Raw genomic sequence first — 16,418 nt, forward strand, 5'->3', positions numbered from 1 at the left:
AAGGCTACTTGGTCTATTCGCCTGCCCCCCAACTGTAAGCTTGGACAGGCAGGGAAAAATTCTACTTAATTAATTAATTAATGGGCTTATCAGCCCTCTTAATTGTCGGCAGGCATGCTGCCAACTCCCGCACGTACCTGCTGACCGAAATATCATGCGAGTTCAATTGACTGTTACAAAGTATTATTTTATGTACTGGCTGCAGTACTGACGTCATCACGCGCTATTTCACGCCCACACGCCAAGCTGAAAATCCAACCCATAAGGTTGCAGCCAAGAAATGCTGGGGGGATGTGAGGAAGAGACTTTTCATGTAGCAAGTGGCAATGACCTGAAACTCACAACCTATGTTGATGGTGGAACTGGAGATGATGAATGATTTCAAAAAGAATTTGGATGGGCACTTGAGGGAAATAAACTAACAAGGCGACAGGGATAGAGCAGGGGATGGGACTGATTGGATTGCTCTAGTCTAAAGAGAATCGCTTACGTTCGATTGGCTGAATGGCCTTCTTCATGAATCTATGACAGCGACAGACTGAAAGCATGTAAAGAAACAATGACTTAGATTTACAAAGCACAATTCGTGACCTCAGGACATCCCAAAGTGCTTTACAGCTAATGGAGAACCTTTGAAGTACTGTTGAAGGGTCATGAGGTCTTGAAACGTCAACTCTTTTCTTCTCCGCCGATGCTGCCAGACCTGCTGAGTTTTTCCAGGTAATTCTGTTTTTGTTTTGGATTTCCAGCATCCGCAGTTTTTTGTTTTTATAATAGTATGATGATACTTGTATTGATTTAAGGGATCACAGCATTGCTAAATCTATCTATATAACAGTTCATGGAAATTTACAAATAAACCAGGCACTTTTTCCTAACATGAACAGAATAAAAGGATACATTGTTCATTTGGTATTTGACTATTTGACAATTGACTGTTACAAAGCATTATTTTATGTACTAGCTGCAGCTGCTCTACCCATCACATGTTTTTTCGTGTTCTGATCTGGTGTCAACAAAATAATGTAGCATTTAGGAGCAAAATTACAGGTAGCCAGAACTCAAAATTGCAAATATTTCAACGGCCACTGTATATTTTCCAGGTGAGCTAACGTAAGCTGGAATGAAAGTTACCCAAACCGCAGAAAAAATTAACATGCTAAAGATGATGGACTTGGCTTCATTAAAATTGTCTGGCAGTTTTCGTGCCAGAAATGCTAAAATGACAGAAATTGCTGCCAGCAAGCCAATGTAACTCTTTTGAGTACAAACCTGTTTCCATCTGTTTCAGATGAAGTTATATTGTTTCATAGTTTACCATTGTGAGATTTGAACTTTTGATCTTGGGGTTACAAACCCAGTACCATAACCACTTGGCTATTTAGGCCAAGCAGCAAACCAAAGTAACCCAACACACAACAGAATGCTGTTACAGAGCCAACATCACATTCAAGGATAATTTTTGCACTTTGATACTTGGTGTTTTTTTTACTGGAAATGGAGGTGAGGTGGCCAGCCATAAAATGCATATTATAACTTGAAGAAAAGTACATGCAAAAACACTGCCTCTTTGCTGTAGGGGCCCAAAATATTTCATCATGTTATTGTTCGGAAGTGTAGCACTAAATATCATTAGCACAACAATTGTTTTTCCAAGAAGGCAAGAAATACACAAAGCAAAGCTAACTCCAAACACTGTGTGTCGTAATATACAGGACCAGGTGGTTGGCTGGCCAATGAAAGTCAGTGAGCAAAGAAAGCACAGAAGTAATGAAATTAACAGGAGAAAACTCAACTCTATATTATTAGCTCTCACAATAGGAGTATTTCGGTAATGGATGAAAATGGCCAAAATTATGGTGGTTGTGCCAGTTCCAATCAATGCAATGGTTGTTAAAATGATGCCCAGTGTGTCTTCAAATGAGAGAAATTCGATTTTCTTCAGTATACATTGATCACGTTCTTGATTTGACCATTAATCTATGGGACATGTCAAACAGTGTATGGAATCTATAAAATAAAAAAACATATAAATGATACATCCATTAAAGTCCATTATTCTGCACTTTATGTTTCAATTTTTATTCCATCTGTTTAACCTAGTATTTCATGTAGGTCTGTAGATGTTGCCTAGTAATAACTATCTGATTTTCTATTTTTGTTTCCCTATGCAAAAGTGCTTAAGTTTTTGCTTGGCTACTCTCCACAATGATGTGTCTGAGTTTGGCAAATCGTAGAACACTCATGCCACAATTTTATGACCTGCCACTAATGGAGGTGGACTTGATGGACACGGTAGGAATGTTCATGATGCAGCCAAACAGGTTCATAATCAAGTTGCTAATCCTTCCAGAACACCCATGGCAGGTGGTACGAGTGGGAGAGACTTCCTGGTCAGCCATGCTTGATGCGGAGTGGCACCCTTCAAGCATTAACCACTAGTCTCTCTCTGAAACAAAAAGAGGTGCCTATGCCTTGACATACTAGCTGAGGAATCTGCCAGGGGTTCTCTACCATGGTTTACCGCAAGCCTACCTTTACTGGTCAATAAACAGGTTAGGATTCTTACAGTTCCACACACTATAAGATTGGCCTTATCAGCAACCTCATAAATAGGGCCTAAGCTATTTGCTGACCATTCAAGTTTAGTGCTGAAATAGAGTGCATCAAAAACATTCTGCGGGATAATGGCTACTTGATCAGATCATTTTGTGCTGTATATTGCGCAAATCCATGAACGGGCCTAAGGCCACCACTTTCGGCCCTGAAAAGTGCCCAGTCTACCTTCTACCAAGGGCAAGGTATCTCAAAAATCTGATCAACAGGTGATGCTAGCTGTTTTATGCTGCTACTATGCAGTAGCAACACAAGTGGTATTCGCCACTAACGCTGACGTCAAGCCAAAAAGACATTCTGCCTATCACACAAAAGAATAATGTGGTATATGAATTTATGATGCTAAGTATGTAGGCCGTATATCTCGAAGTCTGGTTGATCATAGCAAACAGCATGTCCCTTCTGCTGTTCACAATGTGCAAGGTACAGACCATACCCAACCAGCCTGTGCTTGCAAAACTCAAAGCACAGTGTCCAACATTTGATGTGATTCGGCATTTGGACAACATTTGCTAGATAATCCTCAGTATGCTAAAAATTTTGCTGCTAACCGATTTAAGATTGTCAGGCAGGCTCGCAATGTGGTGCATTTGTGTGTACTGGAAACTAAATATATTAATACACAGGGCCCTGTTCTTTGCAGACAGAGAGAAAGTGTACACACATTGTGCCTAGCTCAGCTAAGCAAAATAAATGACAGCCATTCACTGGTTCATTGCCCAGGGCAATGCCTTGACCAATCGGAGTCAAGCTACCTTTTTTAAAATTTCAAACTATTCTTGGCAGTTAACTGTCAGTCACCATGCTCTGTGGTAATGCTTCTACCAATCAGAGCCCACTTGCCAACAAATAAGCACTGTCTTCTCATACAGTATTAAGTTGTTGCTTCCCCAACAATTGCCCTGATGAGTGCAAGATGAAAAGCTTCGACAAAATATCTTTCTTCAACAATACTCAAGTCCTGTACTACCAAACAACTATTTGTATCTGGATGTTATTGAAAAACAAGAATCCAATTTATGATATCTACTGAAGAGAATACACACAGAGAATGAATGCAAAAAATATGTATTGAGCAACAACTATACCATTTTATTGGTCTGGATTTCATTGTAAGAATAAAACAGCATTCACCATTATTATAGGATAAATCTAATAGCAACTGCATATGCACAATTAAACGTGAATTTTTTTTTATCCATGGGATGTGGACATCACTGGCTAGGTCAGCAGTTATTGCCCATCCCTAATTGCCCTTGTTCAGAGAGAATTTAAGAGTCAACCACATTGCTGTGACCTGGTATTACATGTGGCATATGAATTTTGATTGGTAAAAATAGGGAAAATCCCAAGATATTCTATAAGTATATCAATGGGAAGAGGATAACCAGGGAAAGGGTAGGGCCCATTAGGGATCAAGGGGGCAATCTATGGGTGGAGCCAGAGGACATCAGTAGAGTGTTGAACAAATATTTCACATCCGTCTTCACCCAAGAGAATGAGGATGAAGGTATCGAACTTGGGGAGAGAGACTGCGAGGTTCTTGAGCAAATAGATATAGGGAGTGACAAGACATTGGAGGTACTGGCAGGCTTAAAAGTGGACAAATCTCCAGAGCCAGATGATTTGTGTCCCAGACTGTTGATGGAGGCAAGGGAGGAGATCGCAGGGGCTCTGACCCAAATTTTTAATTTCTCTCTGGCCACGTGGGAGGTGCCAGAGGACTGGAGAACAGCTGATATGGTTCCGCTATTTAAGAAGGGTTGTAGAGAGAAGCCAGGGACTACAGGCCAGTGAGTCTCACGTCAGTGGTAGGGAAGCTATTGGAGAAAATTCTGAAGGAGAGAATCTATCTCCACTTGGAGAGGCAAGGTTTGATCAGGAATAGTCAGCATTGTTTTGTCAGACGGAGGTCATGCCTAACAAATTTGATTGAATTTTTTGAGGAGGTGACCAGGTGTGTAGGTAAGGGTAGTACAGTTGATGTAGTTTATGTGGATTTTAGCAAAGCCTTTGACAAGGTCCCACATGGGAAACTTATAAAGAAGGCAAATGCACATGGGATACAGGGTAATTTGATGAGGTGGATTCAAAATTGGCTTAGTTGTAGGAGACAGAGGGTGATGACAGAAGGATGCTTTATTGACTGGAAGCCAGTGACCAGTGGCGTACCACAGGGATTTGTGCTGGGTCCCCTATTATTCATCATTTATATAAACGACATAGATGACTATGTGGAGGGTAGGATTAGTATGTTTGCGGATGACACAAAGATTGACTGGGTGGTTAACAGTGAGGTTGAGTGTCTTGAGCTACAGGAAGATATTGACGGGTTGGTCAAATGGGCAGATAAGTGGCAGATGGAATTTAACCCTGAAAAGTGTGAGGTGATACACTTTGGAAGGCGTAATTTGACAAGGAAGTATTCAATGAATGACATGACACTAGAAAGTTCCGAGGAACAAAAGGACTTTGGTGTGTGTGTCCATAGATCTCTGAAGGCGGAGGAGCATGTTAGTGGGGTGGTGAAAAAGGCATATGGGACACTTGCCTTTATCAATTGAGGCATAGATTACAAAGGTAGGGAGGTCATGTTGGAATTGTATAGAACCTTGGTAAGGCCACAGCTGGAGTACTGTGTGCAGTTCTGGTCGTCACATTATTGGAAGGATGTGATTGCACTGGAGAGGGTGCAGAAGAGATTCACCAGGATGTTGCCTGGGATGAAACATTTAAGTTATGAAGAGAGGTTGGATAGACTTGGGTTGGTTTCGCTGGAGCAGAGAAGACTAAGGGGCGACCTGATTGAGCTGATATGAGGGTCATGGACAGGGTGGATAGGGAGCAACTGTTCCCCTTAGTTGAAGGGTCAGTCATGAGGAGGCATAAGTTCAAGGTGAGGGGCAAGAGGTTTAGTGGGGATGTGAGGAAAAACTTTTTTACCTAGAGGGTGGTGATGGTCTGGAATGTGCTGCCTGGGAGGGTGGTGGAGGCGGGTTGCCTCACATCCTTTAAAAAGTACCTGAATGAGCACTTAGCATGTCATAACATTCAAGGCTATGGGCCTAGTACTGGTAAATGGGATTAGGAATGTAGGTCAGGTGTTTCTCATGTGTCAGTGCAGATTCGATGGGCCGAAGGGCCTCTTCTGCACTGTGTGATTCTGTGAAACACAAATATGAAAATCAATTGTGACTACATTGTGGCCTGGAGTCATATGTAGGTCAGACCAGCAGATTTCCTTCTCTAAAGGGCATTGGTGAACCAGATAGGTTTTTTGACAATCAATTCATGGTCATCATTAGACTTTTAATTCCAGATTTCAATTCAAATTCTACCATCTGCCATGGCAGGATTTGAACCTGGCTTCCCAGAGTATTGCCCTAGGTCTCTGGATTATTAGACCAGCAACAATACCACTACACAAACACCTCCCTCTGTCTATAGTTGTGGTCAAAGATATTCTGCTCTACAGGGTGTGATGTTGCAGACCTTGCCGATAAACTCAGCACTGAACTCACTGTAATGGCGTCAACCTGGGTTAGTTACCTACTAGTTCCACACAAAAAAACAGATGAAAAGGTTACGGCTAGTGCATTCAGGAGTAAGTGAGTTTTTAACCAGTGTAATAAGTGATAATTATTAATGAACAGCCTCTTTGGCCCTGAAAAATTAATTTTGTAAGTGTAGGGCTTTTTACCCTCAGAAGAAAATTAATTTGGAGATTTAAAATAATATATTTTTTAAATAGCTTTTCTGTCTGTCCCTTTTATCTCACTCTTCTTTTGTCTTATCTGTGTTTCCCAATCTTTATTTTGCTTCCTGATCTAAATCTAATTTATATTTAATGTAATTTACTTTCTGGTTTAGACTGCATGACACTGTGAGGTTCTCCGACTGATTAGTTGAAGAGCCTTGCTGTTGCTTGCCCTGTCCTCAGATGCCACAACTCCCCTGTAGAGGGTGCTACATTGTGGAACAAATGCCGATTAGTAGAAATTTCTGCTGACAAGCCTGTAAAATGTCTGTGGGCAGGTGTCGTGTGGTGAACTTTGAAAGCAATTCCTTTGCCACTGAGATGGTAATTTAGGTTAATGTGTACAGTCAGTAATTATTTCAATGTCACTGATAGTAGAAGATAAGTGCCAAGTCAATCACACAATGGTATCATTCATAGGGGATTGCAAGCGCATTAGATTTGATTCTTTTCAGCACTGTACTGAAGAGGAAAGTTAACAGAAATAATATTTTCAACCAATGCACTGCACCACATATTGAGGTACCAGCAAAGATGCTTACATCAAATATCCAAGATTTATGTAGCTTTACTGCAAAAGTTGCGCCTTGCAATACGAACATAACACACAAATTAATAGCAGGAATAGACCATTTAAATCATTGAACCAGCTCTGCCATTTGATAAGATCATGACTGACCTGATGGTGGCAATTCTTTAACTTGCACAGTCATTTTTTTATGCAGTTTGCACACAAATAGTCATGATTATTAAGTTCATTCTTAAAACTTGTTGTGATCTTATGATTTGATTGGCCAGTCCAGTGCGTTAAACACTACACTATTAATATGTTTTTCTTCTGCTACGTTGCTCATTTTAAAAATACATTCTTTAAATTAATTTTTAGAAAGAGTTTGGCATTTTTGGTGGACTTACTATAAGCTATGACTTGAACATATAAAATTGCTGCATAAAGTTTGCCTCCAAATAGGTTTTGCATTGAAAGATTCTTTATTTGGCAAAAGTTGAACCTAGATAATTAAAGGTTAGTGATCTGGCTGGAGGTAGGTGACTTTAATGGAAAAAAAATTCATGGCTTTTTTCTCAAAATGGATTTGTATCTCAAATAACTTTCAAGAATATGAGTAAAAAATCTAAGATTATATTAAATTTTTACAGACCTGTTTGATTGCTCATTTTTCCCTCAGCACATTGCAAACAGTCAAAACAACACATTGGTTGCCCTTTTCTTGTACTAGGAGGACAGCTTTCACCACAGATAGAGGTTGGGACCTACCATGAACAGGAATAAAGACAAGAGGCAATGTAGCATTTCAATTCTAATCTGATCCATTATTAAAGTAACATCTGATATACAGCTGAGACAAATCACTAATCAATGAATATTTTTTGATAAAACTATTGCAACAATGCCACAAACTACTGATGTCCTCATGTAAATATCACACAGCTTGAGGACATGCAATCCAATATAAGTCAAACACATGCAACATCTGCAATTGTCTGGAAACATACTCAAAACAGGGTATAAATTCCTATAATTATTTAAAAGATACACCCGAGTTTAGAAGCCATAAATTCCTCAAACTTAATTCTTACAATTCAATACACCGTTTGATTGCAATCTTTTCTAATCATTAGTCTCTATTATCTGTCATACGAAAATAAACCGGTGAGCATAGATATTGGGTGAGTTGTTAGGTTTCAGAAACTCACGGTTCTGGCCCCAAATCCTCAATAAGGAGCCACCTGGTTCGCAGGGCTCTGGAGAAAGGCCCAAGTTAATGGCCGCCATCTTTATAGGGGCAATGTGGAGCAAGGCACTTGTGCGACCGTCATCTTTATGGGACAATGTACTACAGAGTGCATGCGCAATTGCCGCCTTTATATGGGGCAATGAACAACAGGGCCTGAGGGAGACATTCATAAAATGTGCGTTCACCGGGACTTTTAGATCAGCAACAAGAGAATTATAAACCCCTTGTCATTCAGTAGTACAGAACTTAATATTGCTGAAGAAAGACATACTGTTAAAGTTTTTCCTGTCGCAATCATCTGGACAGATGCAAGAATACCAAATTTCAAAGCAAACAACAATTTATGCCGAGGCATAGAATATAAGAGCAGGGAGTTTATGCTGGAACTGTATAAAATGCTGGTTAGGCCACAGCTAGAGTATTGCATGCAGTTCTGGAATCCGCATTATAGGAAGGATGTGATTGCACTTGAGAGAGTACAGAGGAGATTTACCAGGATGTTGCCTGGGCTGGAGAGTTTTAGTTTTAGTAGAATCTACCTTTTTTGCAAGTAATTATTTGTTTCAGTATTGTTATACATGTCATTATGCAGAAATTTTATTTGAGGCACATCACAGAACAGCAGTTTTATAAGATTGCAAGTCCCTCCTTGAATTTGATAACAGCATAAGTTATTAGTCTGCTGGCTCTTGCAGTAATCTGTTCACTACATGAATTTGTCTTGTGCAACTTTTATTCCTGCAGAAGTCAGCAACATTGACTTTCAAGTTCGAGTAACTTTCATATTTTTTTCTTTTTATATAATTATGGAATTTTACACCAGTGGCAGTGACAACTGCCATAAGAATGTGGGGCAATATCAATGATAGTGATATTTGTAATGAATGCATTAGTGTTTTTATTAAAGTTCTTCATATGAATTTTAACACATTTAAATTGGTTAACAAATAGCATACAGAGGAATTTCATACAACAAACTTCTGTGCTTGTTACAAATATTGCTGAGAGCAATTTCATCCCTAAGATCCGAGCTGTTATCAGCTAACAGTAAATTTTGACTTTTCGAACTTCCTTGGCTAATGTAAGGGACCAGTTATGCAATTTTCACATTGGTAGGGTTTGATGTTATTGTTAAACATCTAGATGATTATACATAATGTCCATATTTCAGATATCATACTGTGGATGAAATTCCTGTGAATAGTACTGTATTTATAACAATTTTTAAAATTCTAACATTTCTTTATACACTATTTTAAGGCATTTGACAACCCATCTAAAGTTTACAACTATATTAACGTATTGTATTGCGGCTTTTCATGTGAATATCTACTCTCATTTATTACAAATACTGCTGAGGATAATTTCACTTTTACAGAATTACAGAACTTCACTTAGATGCAGTTTACAACCTTGATGAATTGCATTGCTCCTGCTTTTATCATTGGATTTGATTCACTAAGATACAATCATCTTTGGCAGGAATAGTTGGTGAGTCTAAAATAAGCAGAAATGAAAACTATGCATTATTTAGCAAGGATGTTCCTCCCATTTTGTAATTTTGACTTGCTATCAAAGTATTTTCACTGTGAAGTTCTCTTTCTTTTAATACCTAATTTATCTGTTCCAGCAGGGGTCAAAGCTTCTTCTTGTAACTGCTGTACATTTTTCAAATGCTTGTCCAACTATGGGCTGAGTTTTCCTGGCCCTAATGTGACAGACTGGGAGGTGGCAGAGCTGGTAAAAAGGTGGGATAAGGCATCAGGAGAGGAGCCCACATCTTCCTGCTGCCATGGCATGTTACAGGTGGCGGGAACCTCAGTAGCCTGGCCGCATTGAGCCACTTGAGTCCCCAATTAATAACTACTCGCCACCCCTGCCACCAGTTTGCTTGTGTCAGGAGGGCCCATTGCTGCGTGGGAAGTCCATCAGCTCCCAGCGGGTTTCCAAGGGGGCCTTCAATTACAGCTACTCCATGGCCCATGTTGGCAATGGCTACCCCCATGGCTAAGACACCGCCATTGCAATATGTCTCACCACACTCCCCAATGGGCAAGACCTGCCTGCCTGGGTTTCTCAATTAGTTGTTGCCCAGGAGTTGCTGATGCATCAAAAAGGCCAACAGTGATAGTATCTTCACGGGCGGCTTGGCATTGAGGCACACTCTCCTTCATACCGCAACCTCACCAGTAGCCACCTGCAATGGCTACTGAGCTGCTGGCCATCCAATTGGGTGGTCCCAACAGTAGTCTATTAATTGGCCACCACCGGCAAAATGCTGCCCCTGGGTCTCACTGCCTGCGGTGTTGGAGCAGGTTGGTTACCACTTTTGATTCCAGTGGCAGGACTTCTACTCTCTTCAGAAAATGGGGCCCTTTGTACTTGAGTTCAAAACTTTGCTCAGGTCTCCCTTGACAACACATATATTTTTGTTGGATATTAATTCCTGATTTAGATGTAGAAATGAGTTTGAAATAGTTCTGCAATGCAGTGTTAAATTGGGTGTTGGTTTTGCATTCTGATATTTGAAATGACCAGTTAAATTTTATTCTATTTCTTGGCTTGCCACCTTTATTCTGATAGATGTCGGGTAAAGATCAATGAAATTGATCCATTTTACCGGAATTAAATCAATATTAAGCAGCTGATGTTTGATTTGAATTGACATTGAGTGAAGTGCTCTGAGATGTATTTATTAATAATTTCCAATTAAGCCTTTCCTCTGATCATGGGGCAGGAGTTTTATTTCGGTGGGCACCCACGATCGGCAGGCCTGGGGGTGGACAAACCTCCGACCGCAATTTCACACTGGCTGGCCAATTAATGGCCAGTCAGCGTGAAAGGTGTGCTGAAAGGCTCAGCGCTGCCAGGGTGGGGGGCGGGAGGAGGCCGAGCGCTAAAGTTAGTGTGGGCGCGGGGGAAAACGGAATGAAAGTTCTCTGAAAGCAGAGAGCTGCCTCAGGGAGCTGAAAACTTTAAGTGCAAAAAATAAAGATTTTAAAAACTGGGAAAAAACGTCCTCGCATCAAAATCAGTTACCGGAACGTGTGGATGATGAAAACTCTGTCCAAACGTTTTTTTTAAAACTAAGATCGGAAACCTCGTCCCGCCCCTGGAAGAAGTTTCCTGAAAAATGCAAAAGTCGCCTGGCCAATTCCCTGTCTGCCAACCATAACATTGGACGGACAACAAAAAATCTCAGTTACTTACTACTTTAATGGCCTTAATAGGCCTCTTAATTGTCGGGTGGGCTTCCAACTCTCGCACACGCCTGCACACAGAGAGAAAATTTCTGCCCATGGATTTTAAAGATGCTGTCCAGCCATATATCAATGTCTTCAATCTTGTTCTCTTTTTTCTTCAGGAATACTCTCACTTCAATGTAACCTTGTTCAGTAAACTATTAGAATGATGCTTTTTAATATCACCTTTACAACAGATGATTGGAAAGAGTAAGCAGGTACAGATTCTTTCGACTCATTTTTAGTATACCTAACTTGGAAGCTGTCTTCAAGCTGAGAGTAAGTTTAATTTTCATGGGATTCAACAACATGTCTGCTAAATTCTTGTATCACTTGTTATGTTCAACATTCATAAACCTACTCCTTCTTCATGGCTAACTAATCTATAGATTTTCCTTCTGTGTTATTTTAGAAGCTTTTTCATGCTTTTTCCTAAACCCCTCTGTCTTTCTATGGGCAGAATTTTTGGGTCGACGAGTGGGGGTGGGCGGGGGCGGGGCCCCTCGCCAACGTGTAAAATGATGCGCGGTGACATCAGGCGTGCGTCATTTAGATTGTCAGTTTGGCGGGCGCACAGCCGACTCGGCTGTGTGCCCGCCGAACTGTCAAAGGCTTATTAAGGCCTGTTAAAAAGTAATTAACGTAATTAACCGAGCTGCCCATCCAACCTTAAGGTTGGTGGGCAGGCGAAGACCCCAGGTGGCCTTTGCATTTTTCATGAAACCTCATCCACGGGCGGGATGAGGTTTCATGAAGGGTTTATTCTTTAAATAAAAATTTTTGAAATAAATAATGGACATGTCCCAGCTCATGTGACAGTTTCACATGAGGGAACATGTCCTTAAATTTTTTCTCACCGTTATTCAAATTTCCATAAGTTAAAACAAATCTCCCTGAGGCACCTCCATGCCTTGGGGAGATTTCTGTACTCTTTCGTGCGCATGCGCGAAGGAGCACAGGGAACCACTCAGGAATCCCCCCTGCCCGCACAAGGAGCGCTCAGTGCTTCCGGGTGCGTGTCACGCTGGGCGGGCCTTAATTAGCCTGCCCACGTAAAATGGTGGCGTGGCCCTGATCGAGGGTGCCGATCAGGTCCATGCCCGCCCCTGGCCACCCCCATACAACCCCCCCCAACGGGGGGAAATTTCTGCCCTATATCTCTGCTTTCAAAAGCCTACAAAAAGTACAAGGTATTATCTTTGGAAATTTAAAAACTTCATACAGAAAGTTGTGAGCATTTATTCTAAGTAAAATAAATTCCTAGTTATTATCTTGCATCTAGCTTGTTCTGTTATGGTTTTGAAATACTGACCACCTTATGAAAAACTGTTTATGGGAGGAAACCCTAACTTCACACTTAGTTTCATTCGCAATGGAAGCTTGCTCAACATTTTGCTGGGTACAAAATACATTCAATCCTTACCCCCTACTTACAGAATTTAGTAAATGATGTAATATATTTACCTTTGTTTGCCCATCACTCCAAATAACAATGTCTCCATCAATTAAAAGTTCATGCCCAGGAGCTGCTGATGCATCAAAAAGGCCAACGGTAACAATTTTAACAGAACCATCTGTGTTCATTTGCCAATTCATGATATCATATGATGCAATAGGATCGCTATTTTCATCAAAATATACTTTGGCACCATAATTGTTTGTAAAGTTAACTTCTTTTAGGTAATGGAGAAGCTATATGTTAAGGTTGAAAAAATATATGATTAGTTTAACCCAAAAAGGATAAATAAAAATGTAATTATTCATAAACACTACTTAGTGTAAAACCTGAAAATGCATAATATACATTAAAATGCCTTACTTGCCATGGCTCAAAGTGAAATATTTGCGCAGGTTTTGTTTGGGCATGGTCTTTTGTCAGATCCACAGGTAACCAAATTATGAAGTGAATGAGCTATTGCATACACTGCTTTGTAGACATTATATGAAACTCTCAGTTGTGACACATCACCATATACACTGTCTATTTTCTCTATGTCTTCTTGTCCTGTGCATAAAGATTCTGAAATAGTTGCCGTGGTGTATCTTGTGGTGTTATCTGGTGAATTAAGAGTACATCCAAATAGTTTTTCCCAGAATCTATTTACCAAAGAATTACCAGGGATTGCAGTTGGGCGCACCTTAAGAAGAAATTCTTTGAACTGTGGAATTTCTCCTTTACGAAAGGCAAACCCTATTGTTCAACCAAATGATCTGAGTTTTGTTTTGTTGCTAGCAGTGCTGCAGTACTCTAAGTTTCACTTGCTATCCACTGTTTATTAGTAATATTCTGATGCACCACTTCATTGGCTAAAGAAATTATATCCCCTATACAATAACCTTTGCTGTCGATCTTTTGATGGTGTCTACGATCTGAAGTATCTTATGTCTGGATGGAATTTTTGGAATTACTTCAGTAAAGGCAAGGCATACACCATAATCCTGAACCTGTTCATTAAATAACTGAACTAAATATTGGCCATAATCATCTTGAGTTGCTTGAAAGCTATCACTAGGTATTGTCCTGATAAAGGTAGGGAACTCCAGTTTGTTGCTAAGACATGAGCATGAAGAAGAGTAACTGACCTGAAAAATAGAAGAGATTTGTGAAGATTAAATAAAAAGATAAAAGACAGAATTACTTTGGTTGCTTTGTCAAGAACATTGTAAATCTAGTGTTAAAGCAGAATCTTCATTATATTCGAATAGGAGGTAATTTTTTTCAACATGTGTGTGTAATTTAAAAAATATATATTCAACAATGATTTATTTATATTATTACAGCACATTTTATCTATTTTACTTGATGCCACACAATATGGTAAAGAGATTTAAGATTTTATACCACTACATTTTTGCGCATGAAACTTCTATATTTACAGCTCCCTCACTTGCAGTCATTGCTTGTGATGAATAATGAATTTGTCACTGTTATCTATTTAAAATTAAAATAAAAGTTTATTACCCATGATTGAATCTTGGCATAGAATTTACAGAAAATTTGCAAATTGATATTGCATACAATAACATTTTATATATATATACATATATATATATGGAAATATTGTATTTAGAAAATGAGAGATTTTAATCTGCTCCATATCGAGAGAAAATTTGTTTCTCTTTGGCAACAAAATACCTTATATCAATCTTTGATGGTTTGATAGTATTTTAATTGTTTGTCTGCAATCTTTCTTACCATAGGAATTCTGAATCATCCTGCAATTCTTCCAGTAATAATGGATTGCGTTGATCGAGCATCACCAACAATTGCTGGAATGGGAGGTGATCCTGTACATTTAGAATTCTTGAAAATATTATCTATTCCATTAAGGAGAGTGACTGCTGCTCTGACAGCCTGTGGTACTTTACAACAGTTGTCGTAAATGCTGTAACCTAATCTTATTCTTGGAAGTAGTGTTTGATCTTTGTTTATTTCTTCAATGGTGAAGATCATCATTTGTAGCCATCAAAATGTTCTGAAATTAAAACTGTTTACGAAAAAAATTATTTTGTCTTACCATTCTTACTTTATAAAAATTGAATACATGATGTCGTTTCATTTAATCTCTCATATTAAATAAAAATGTGAATGATATGCAATTTCAGCATGTATCCATCAGACCAATCCCATCAAAAGTAATAGAGCAGTTAATTTCAAAGTTGCAAAAAGTTGAGTCCCAGGGCATCTTGTAGATTGCCGAAAGAAAGTCAGTTTTATCAGTTCTTAACCAAATCAATTGAAGGAACTTTGCTTGACAGTGATGTGTCCCATTTTGTAATAAAGTTACTGGAGAAGCCAGTTAATTCTCATCAAGTATTATAGAGAAATATCAATGGTATCCATGGAGAAGTCACTGTATGTTAGATCTACTGAATTTCTATTTTTATTTTGTTCTCAAGCATGAACTATTTATTTGGGTTATTGAAAGAGATTTGAACTAAATAACACTTTATGGATTTAAACTAACTTGATAAAAAAATGCACTGTTTGCCATTGGATGATTGATTTTTTAAAATTGTACACTCTTAATTATGAGCATCAAGGGCTGCTTTTAAAATCATTTCTTTCCATTGAACTTCTGTTCATTGCCTTTTAAGCAGTTATTTAAAAGAAAAACAAATTCCAAGCAGCTGCCTTCAATGGAACATTTTACTTCTTCTGTCTTGTCTCCCTATTGCAATCAAATGATCAGTCATTCCAAATGCAATGTATTATTGCTCTCTCTGATTTCTATTTCTGAAACCATATTGTGCTTAATATGTATAACTCCGTGTGAACACAATTATTTAATCTTTTCCCCATCAAAATATTCCAAATCTCTCAATTTCAACATTGCATTCTAAAAGTGAGAACACCAGAAGCATTAAGATTAAGTTGATTGCTCATGAATGAATCTAAGCTTAAATTTTAATAGCAAAATTGCAAGTAGGCATTGCGTTAATTCCCATTTATATACATGCAAATAAAAATCAAGAGACAGATTTCAATCTGCTCTGTGTCCAGTGAAAATCTGTTTATCTTTGGCAAACAAACTCTTTGACTATTAAGAGTATCTTAAATATTTGACAGTAACCTTTCAATTTACTTGTGATGAATGTTCAAACTTACCCTTCACATTGTAATATCTCAGGCTTTGTCTTGTAGGAAAGTTCAGGTATAGTTACTGTGAAGTGAATAGGAAACAAGCCACCAATAATGATGTCTCCACTCTTATGGACTCCATATAGATTAAACTTTTCAAGTAGTTTACATGATAGATCAATGACCCCGCGCACAGAGAGAGACAAGGAAAATATCAGGACAAAATACACATCGAACTTCATTGCCACCTTCATCACACGATAAAAACAGACTGATCTATCTCACTATTAGTCGCCCTTATATACAGCTGGTGTATTTGACAGGACTCATCATTTCACAAGAAGTTCAAAACTAAAATATCACCAAAAGAATTCAACTGTATGGTTTAATCCGCATAGGGAAAACACAACAGCAATAGTGATGAATGCCATGTGTACAATGTTGCTAAAGCATAGCAACAGGAA

At 38.9% G+C, this 16,418-nt stretch overlaps 1 pseudogene; it reads right to left on the reverse strand.

Annotated features, from left to right (window-relative positions):
* Positions 1–953: 953 nt before the first annotated feature.
* LOC121287380 lies at positions 954–16,208 on the reverse strand (annotated as a pseudogene).
* Positions 16,209–16,418: the final 210 nt, after the last annotated feature.

This window comes from Carcharodon carcharias, chromosome 2, assembly GCF_017639515.1.
Source record: "Carcharodon carcharias isolate sCarCar2 chromosome 2, sCarCar2.pri, whole genome shotgun sequence".
In the NCBI taxonomy this organism is placed as follows: Eukaryota; Metazoa; Chordata; class Chondrichthyes; order Lamniformes; family Lamnidae; genus Carcharodon; species Carcharodon carcharias.